Raw genomic sequence first — 8,543 nt, forward strand, 5'->3', positions numbered from 1 at the left:
ATATATTATATTGTAATTTCTGCAGATTCCAGGTTTGTTTTTAATATTCTTTTTGTATGACAATTTTAAATTATAACAATTATTTTTTATTGTAATTTCATAGATAGACATATACTAGGAGTAATTTTAATTCACATTGCCATCTTTCGTTTATGAATATACATATCATAAGAAAATGAAAAAAAAAAACCACTTAAAAGTTGCATGCGTTCGAAGCACTTTTCTGGATTTATCTTCATCATGAACGCTCAAAGCCGAATATTTGAAAGCCAAAGATGTTTAAGAACCGAAACAATTAAAGAGCTATATGACCGAAAATGACCTCAAATTATATCCAAATCCATTTTAGGTCAACTTTTGACTGAGGAAATTGAAAACTTAAAGATAACAAATGCCTATTGAGGGAGACTCGTTAGTGTTGGTTAGCCATAACTAGTTCTTTCATCGGCATAAGTCCGTGGAGAACCTAGCGAAGTCCATGCTTCTCAGGAGTTAATTCTATCTGCTATAAAAATATGTAACATAACTATGTTATATGGGACTACTAATATCAGCTCAGTGTACATTGATATCCAATGCACTCACCATAGATATTAGGCTTTAAATTTTGTACTCCAGATGCGCGTTTCGTCTACAAAAGACTCAACAGTAAGGCTCAAATAAAGTACGAAGTAGAAGACCATTGAGGACTCAAAATTCCGATAGGTTTTGCCAAATACAGCTAAGGTAATCCTGGGGTAGAAAATTCTTAGTAAATTCTAAGTTTTAAGTTTTGGAAACAGTTAGTTTATAATTATGATCATATCAATGATAATTCATGTCAACATAGAAGTTCTGTCTGCTGGGCACAATATCTTTTTTTAATCATAGAGTAACCTTTAGTTAGAGTGGTCTGTTATACTGTCCAGTATCTCTGGTGGTTCTTGTCGTCTTTAACAATGGCAATCTATTATTTACTAAGTGTATAACTGAATTCTTTGTTTACCTTGTTTCAATGAAAAAGACAACAACACATATTGCAAATGTACCTAAAAAAAGTCGACAACATCTACTATGTAGTTTGTGTGTTACTGTATTCTCTGTACATTGTCACCAAAACCCTCAAAAGTCAGACAACCACAAGTATGGATTTTCTCTGTTTAGGACTTTTTTATTTTAACTTGCCAAACTTTGTCTGGAGAATATTTGATGAAAGTTATATGATTTACAACGTTTCGTGAGTACTTAATGTAGTATCATAGATATCCATCTACATTATATTAACAGGAGACTTTTTAAATGAGAAATTGTACAAAAATTAATATATTAGAGTGTTTTATTCACTGTTTTGGGATATAATAAGAACAAATGACAATGAGAAATAAAAACTATATCTTTTTTAGATTTTAAATGTGATTGACGCTTCAATACTTATTTTTTTGAAATGAAGATATATGTTGTCGATAATTCCCATCAACACATTCAACTTGTAAAGATATATTTGGAAATCTAAGATACAAATAGTTTTATAAGTTTATTATCGACATTTTATTATATATTAATAATCACTATTGTCAATGCAGATCAACAAATGGAGACTTTTCCTAGAAACTGAGTTCCCTAACCCTAACTTAGAGTGCATATTGAGAACTTGACGACAAAAGACATGACTTCAAATTTGCCATTATGGAATTTCCATTTTTTTGTACAAATGAAGCAACATTCCATCAGCACCTTGATATAGGATATATGTCTTCGAGTAGAGAAAGTTGCTGCTTAAAAGGAAGCTTTTAAACTGGTGGCTCAATGAAACATAATACATAGATAGGTCTATAATGGTTTACTTTTATAAATTTTGACTTGGATGGAGTGTTGTCTCATTGGCACTCATACCACATCTTCTTATATCCAATTAAAGGTAAATTTACATATAACAAACAATAAAATGCAAACTATACAATTTTTTCAAAGATGTGCCAATGTTGATATAACTGCTTGCCAAACATCATTGCCCTACTATTAGTCATGGTGGTTCCCCTTAAATTGACTTAATCATAAACTCTAACGTGTTAACTTTGTAGCAATTTAAAGCCAATTAACCATGATTAAACATTTGAACAGTGGACACATACACAAAATTCGTACAATGTATAAGAAAGTATAAAATTTATTTGTACGAGCTTTAGAAACAGAGAGAAAAGCGAGGCTCGACGAGCTTTTTCCTGTTTCGAAGCGAGTACAAATAAATTATTTATTGTCCTACACTGTAGGAATATTGTAGAAATATTGTTTTATCCTGTAATTGAAATTGAACATAAACCTTTAGGTGTTATTACATCCAAACTGTTGAGTTTGTTTGTTTTTTGTAAATGAAATCGACATGACTTAAAAATCGCGGATGAGTACCCCAAATTGATTTGTGATGTAATCAATAATTTGATCATAAACGTTCGCTTGCAACAGAAGCAGGATACCAGGAAACTATAAACTATACTATACGTTTATCGCTTCGTGTTATATATAAAAATAAGAAGATGTGGTGTAATTGCCAATGAGACAACTCTCCACCAGAGACCAAATGACATAGAAGTTAACAACTATAGGTCACCGTACAGCCTTCAACCGCATAGTCAGCTATAAAAGGCCCCGAAATGACAAATGTAAAACATGATTTATGTACAAAACAATGAACGAAAAACAAATATGATATACAGCAACAAACGACAGGCACAGAATTACAGGCTCCAACCCTGTCCACCACATATATTTGTGTAGTAAAAAAATCGATTGCAGGATAAATTCATATGCATGACGTTGCTGTGTGATATTTTCTATGAATTACAACACAGAATTTAGAGTGTTGGACAGCTAATTCACATCAGCGATATTTCCAACAGTAATTTCGAATATTCTCTGATACCGTGTACTATATCTGTTTGTAATTGTTATCTATTTGGCACCGACATTTAATACTATTTGGGGGAGGGCATGCTCTTTTTAAACTAAAATACTGTCCGATTCTAAATTTCTAAAAAAAGGTTTTATAAAGGTTTTTTTAAAGAGGTATACAGTTGTAATCTGATTCAAATTATTTCCGTTTACATCTTTCATAGAATACCAATTATTGGAGTTAATTGTATGTTTTTTTCAAAAATGTATGCATTATGATTTTTAAAGAAACATTCCTATATAGAATATAAATAAGTCCCATGAGTCACACTGAAAAACCTAAGCAATTAGTTAGAAACTAAGAAAGAAAAAGATTCAGATGTATTATCAAAATGCTTTAGATCGACACTATTATGACATTAGATTGATGGAATATATTGCTAAATGGATGTTGTTAAAAATGAAATATTTATATCAGCTGACAGGAACATATATAAGACCAAATGAAAATGATTACTTCATGAATTTGTGATCAACCGATGACATTACATTATTTAGAATTACGAATGTCGTTTTAAACATATGTATTAGATTTAGCAATAGTTTGTGAATAAAAGTATTAAGTGTTTTAATCACGCTATGTAATATCTAAAAACTTCGTCATATAATGAGGTCGATGTCAAATGGTATGAAAAGTCATATCGGAAAGTGAGAGCATTATAGTCTATTGTTATTCTTATTTTTTCCACATGATTTTGTGGACTAGTAACTGATAATAAGAGCAGTCAATCTTGTTTTACAGTATTAAATGTATGAAAAAGAATATGTTTAGGCAATATTTTGGTCTATAATACATTGTAAGGTTAATTAATTGATTGATTTGTGTTTAAAGCCTCTTTCAACACTATTGTGCTATTTCGTGGCGGTCAGTTTTTATTGGTGGAGGAAGCCGGAATGCCTCGATTATGTATGTACCAAGTCAGAAATCTAGAAATGAATGTACTTAAACCAAGTTAGTATTCGATCGCTCATTGGTTTTGTCAGTTCCAAGTTAGGAATTTCGAGTTGTCAGTGACTATGTTTTTTCTAGTTGGGAAGACAATAGGTCGAGAAAACCCTATGATATTGAACTTGTTACTGTCTTAAAGATATTCCAATGCCACAGTTTGTCTCTTCTTTCTTTACACAACTAACCATACAATGGTACCGTTTTCTCTCTTCTTTCTTTACACAACTAACCATACAATGGTACCGTTTTCTCTCTCCTTTCTTTACACAACTAACCATACAATGGTACCGTTTTCTCTCTCCATTCTTTACACAACTAACCATACAATGGTACCGTTTTCTCTCTCCTTTCTTTACACAACTAACCATAAAATGGTACCGTTTTCTCTCTGTTTTCTTTACACAACTAACCATACAATGGTACCGTTTTCTCTCTCCTTTCTTTACACAACTAACCATACAATGGTACCGTTTTCTCTCTCCTTTCTCCACACAACTAACCATACAATGGCACCGTTTCTCTCTTCTTTCTTTACACAATTAACCATACAATGGTACCGTTTTCTCTCTTCTTTCTTTACACAACTAACCATACAATGGTATCGTTTCTCTCTTCTTTCTTTACACAACTAACCATCCAATGGTACCGTTTTCTCTCTCCTTTCTTTACACAACTAACCATTCAATGGTACCGTTTTCTCTCTCCTTTCTTAACACAACTAACCATACAATGGTACCGTTTCTCTCTTCTTTCTTTACACAACTAACCATACAATGGTACCGTTTTCTCTCTCCTTTCTTTACACAACAGATCATCCAATAGTACCGTTTGTCTCTTTTTTATCTTCCTAACTGATACAACGTACAGTTCATCTCATATAAAGAACCGTTTTGATCCTCATATTTTAAACAACTAATCTGCTAATGGTACCGAATGTCTCTTCTTTAAACGACTGATTATCTTATGGTACCGTTAGATACTTCTGCATCATTACACAACTAACCATCCAATTGTACCGTTTGTTTCTTTTTATTACGACTGATCATCTAATGGTACCGTTTGTTTCTTTTTATCACAACTGATCATCTAGTGGTATCTTTTGTTTCTTTTTATCACGACTGATCATCTAATGGTACCGTTTGTTTCGTTTTATCACGACTAATTATCAAATGGTACCGTTTGTTTCTTTTTATCACGACTGATCATCCAATGGTACTGTTTGTTTCTTTTTATCACGACTGAGCATCCGATGGTACCGTTTTTGACTTTTTATCACGACTGGTCATACTGTGGTACCTTTTTTTCTTTTATTACGACTGACCATCTTATGGTACCGTTTTTTTTTATCACGACTGGTCATCCAATGGTATCGTTTGTTTCTTTTTATCACGACTAATCATCAAATGGTACCGTGTGTTTCTTTTTTACACGACTGATCTTCCAATGTTTCCGTTTGTTTCATTTTTACATGACTGGTCATCCAGTGGTACTGTTGTTTCTTTTTATCACGACTAATCATCAAATGGTACCGTTTGTTTCTTTTTATCACGACTGATCATCTTATGGTACTGTTTGTTTCTTTTTTACACGACTGATCTTCCAATGTTTCCGTTTGTTTCTTTTTTACACGACTGATCATCATATGGTACCGTTTGTTTCTTTTTTACACGACTGATCATCTTATTGTACCGTTTGTTTCCTTTAATCACGACTGATCATGCAATGGTACCGTTTGTTTCTTTTTATCCCGACTGATCATCCAATGTTTCCCTTTGTTTCTTTTTACACGACTGATCATCTTATGGTACCGTTTGTTTCTTTTTATCACGACTGATCATCTTATGGTACTGTTTGTTTCTTTTTTACACGACTGATCATCCAATGTTTCCGTTTGTTACTTTTTATCACGACTGATCATCTTATGGTACTGTTTGTTTCTATTTTACACGACTGATCATGCAATGTTTCCTTTTGTTTCTTTTTATCACGACTGATCATCTAATGGTGCCGTTTGTTTCTTTTTATCACGACTGATCATCTAATGGTGCCGTTTGTTTCTTTTTATCACGACTGATCATCTAATGGTAGCGTTTTTTTGTACGACTGATCATCCAATATTTCCGTTTGTTTCTTTTTATCACGACTGATTATCTAATGGTACTGTTTGTTGCTTTTTTTACACGACTTATCATTCAATGGTACCGTTTGTTTCATATATTGCACGACTGATCATCTAATGGTACTGTTTGTTTCTTTTTGTCACGACTGATCTTCAAATGTTTCCGTTTGTTTCTTTTTTACACGACTGATCATCTTATGGTACTGTTTGTTTCTTTTTATCACGACTGATCATCTTATGGTAGCGTTTTTTTTGTACGACTGATCATCTAATGGTACCTTTTGTTTCTTTTGTTGCACGACTGATTATCTAATGGTACTGTTTGTTGCTTTTTTCTACGACTTATCATTCAATGGTACCGTTTGTTTCTTTTATTGCACGACTGATTATCTAATGGTACTGTTTGTTGCTTTTTTACACGACTTATCAATCAATGGTACCGTTTGTTTCTTTTAAACACGACTGATCATTCATTAAAGTACCGTTGGACTATTCGTCCTTCACACAACGGATCCTATAATATCATGATACCTATCTTCCAGTACACAACTGATCATATTATGCCATCGATCTTACTATGGTACCAGTATTTTAGGGGTCTTTTAATTGCCGGTCTTCATAACTTCATAAATATATATGAAAACAAAACAAAAATTCTGACACGTGTTTAACTAAAATTCGAACGATTTACGACCAGTAATTATTTGTATACTATTTATCATTTGTTTATATTTACATATTTCTTCATAATTTTGTGTTTTGTAGAGTTTTCGAACGATAGTTTTGTTAACTACACCAGCTTGATATAGACATATTACTTTCCAGTTAGTTGATGTGATACCACGTGATACCACTTTTAAAAATGTCAAAAACATACTCTCTTGTCAGATTTGTCCAGTAGGATATGCGCTTGCCATTTATCTGAGCTGGAAGAGCAGATCAATTTCAGTCGTTTCATTACTTTATAACTACATTTAAACCATTGAACTATTGGCGGACTATTGTGCTATTTTTCATTAAACTTTAATGCTTAGATATATGTTATATTTTATTCCATTTAACTCCTCATATTTGTCAAATAAATAAAGAATATATTAAAAGTATTCAATTGATAACTAGATACGATATGATATCTATGCGCACCACACGTGCTCATGGGTTGGATTTAATCGTCATAAGGACGCATGCATACTACACGTGCTCATGGTTTGGATTTAATCGCCATCAGAACGCTCGAGACTGGAAGCTTGGGAAACAAATATATAAAACATTGACAAACTAAAAATCCTAAAGGCCTTGCAATGACAATCAAACCGTTGAAGGTCAACTTAGCCTGAGGGAAATGCAACCTTAGCTTTAAGACACCATACATAAGTATTTGATCTGGAATTTTAAAACGTGTACCACATAGATTGCAACTTCATTTTAAAGTGTTTGAAGAAAACAAACTATCAGAAAGTATGTTAGAACCTTGGTCAAGCAGAATTTTCATATATTTTCCGTTTATACAGGACAATAACAAAACCAACAGAGGAAATAAAAATGAGAATGGAAACGTGGAATGTGTCAAAGAGACAATAACCCGACCAAACAGCAGAAAACAGCCCAAGGCCACCAATGGGTCTTCAACACAGCGAGAAAATCCCGCATCCGGATGCGGGGTTCAGCTGGCACATAAAAAAGGGGAAATAGTATATATTCTTACCGTTGTGCTGACCGGACTTCTAAAAGTCCGACTTCTTTTCAATCGTGTTGATTCGTTCAGTAATTCATTTTCAGTTGAAATCTTAGGATTATGATCGCTGTTATCGTCAGTATTACGATAAGTACTATCAAAACTCTCAACTTTCCACCATAAGGCATTGTTACAGTATAGTAAAATAAAAAATCCAAAGTGAAGCCCAAATATTAAAATGTATAAAACTCTGATATGGACCGTGGTGTTTACTTCCATTTTTTCAGCCATTACAATGTCCATCTATGTAACTGAAAAGCTCTTTATTAACCTTTTATCTCTCCAATTATTGACTATCTTAATTTGAGAACAATATCTGTAATTAGAACCAATTTAGACCACTTACCCTTACGATAAGTTAATCAATCTAGAGTATATAATTACTTCATAATATTACAATACAAGTATCAGGTCATATTGTTATCAAAATAATTTACCCGATAAGTGTCAAAATTCATTTCTCTGGTTGCATGAAACCTTTCAACATACCTGTAATATACCAAACTGATTTGTATTGACAATGGCAATAACAGCTTCATGTTTACCTTCACAAGGATGCGCCCTAGGGTATAGACATTGATACCAGATTCACTGACGAGGGACACACAAGGATGCGCCCTAGGGTATAGACATTGATACCAGATTCACTGACGAGGGACATGACTTCCATGCAACGCCAAATTCTATGTTCAAGAACAATTACAATTCCCTTACAATTTTTCCACGTCTCCGTAGGTGACCCCAGTAAGGCAAAACTTGTTTCACTATTCGGCATACCCTTAAAGTTTCAATGGCAGTCACAATTTCCAATT

At 33.2% G+C, this 8,543-nt stretch overlaps 1 protein-coding gene across 1 annotated transcript in view; it reads right to left on the reverse strand.

The window, feature by feature from the left end:
• The window catches only part of LOC127736196 (collagen alpha-1(XXV) chain-like), a 30,542-nt gene extending 22,713 nt beyond the window's left edge, over nucleotides 1–7,829 (reverse strand). Inside the window, exon 1 of the mRNA XM_052246790.1 lies at nucleotides 7,702–7,829. The gene's annotated coding sequence lies outside the window, so the exon portion shown is untranslated. The remainder of the gene's footprint in view (nucleotides 1–7,701) is intronic.
• Nucleotides 7,830–8,543: the final 714 nt, after the last annotated feature.

Source organism: Mytilus californianus, unplaced genomic scaffold (assembly GCF_021869535.1).
Source record: "Mytilus californianus isolate M0D057914Y unplaced genomic scaffold, xbMytCali1.0.p SCAF_3, whole genome shotgun sequence".
NCBI lineage: Eukaryota > Metazoa > Mollusca > Bivalvia > Mytilida > Mytilidae > Mytilus > Mytilus californianus.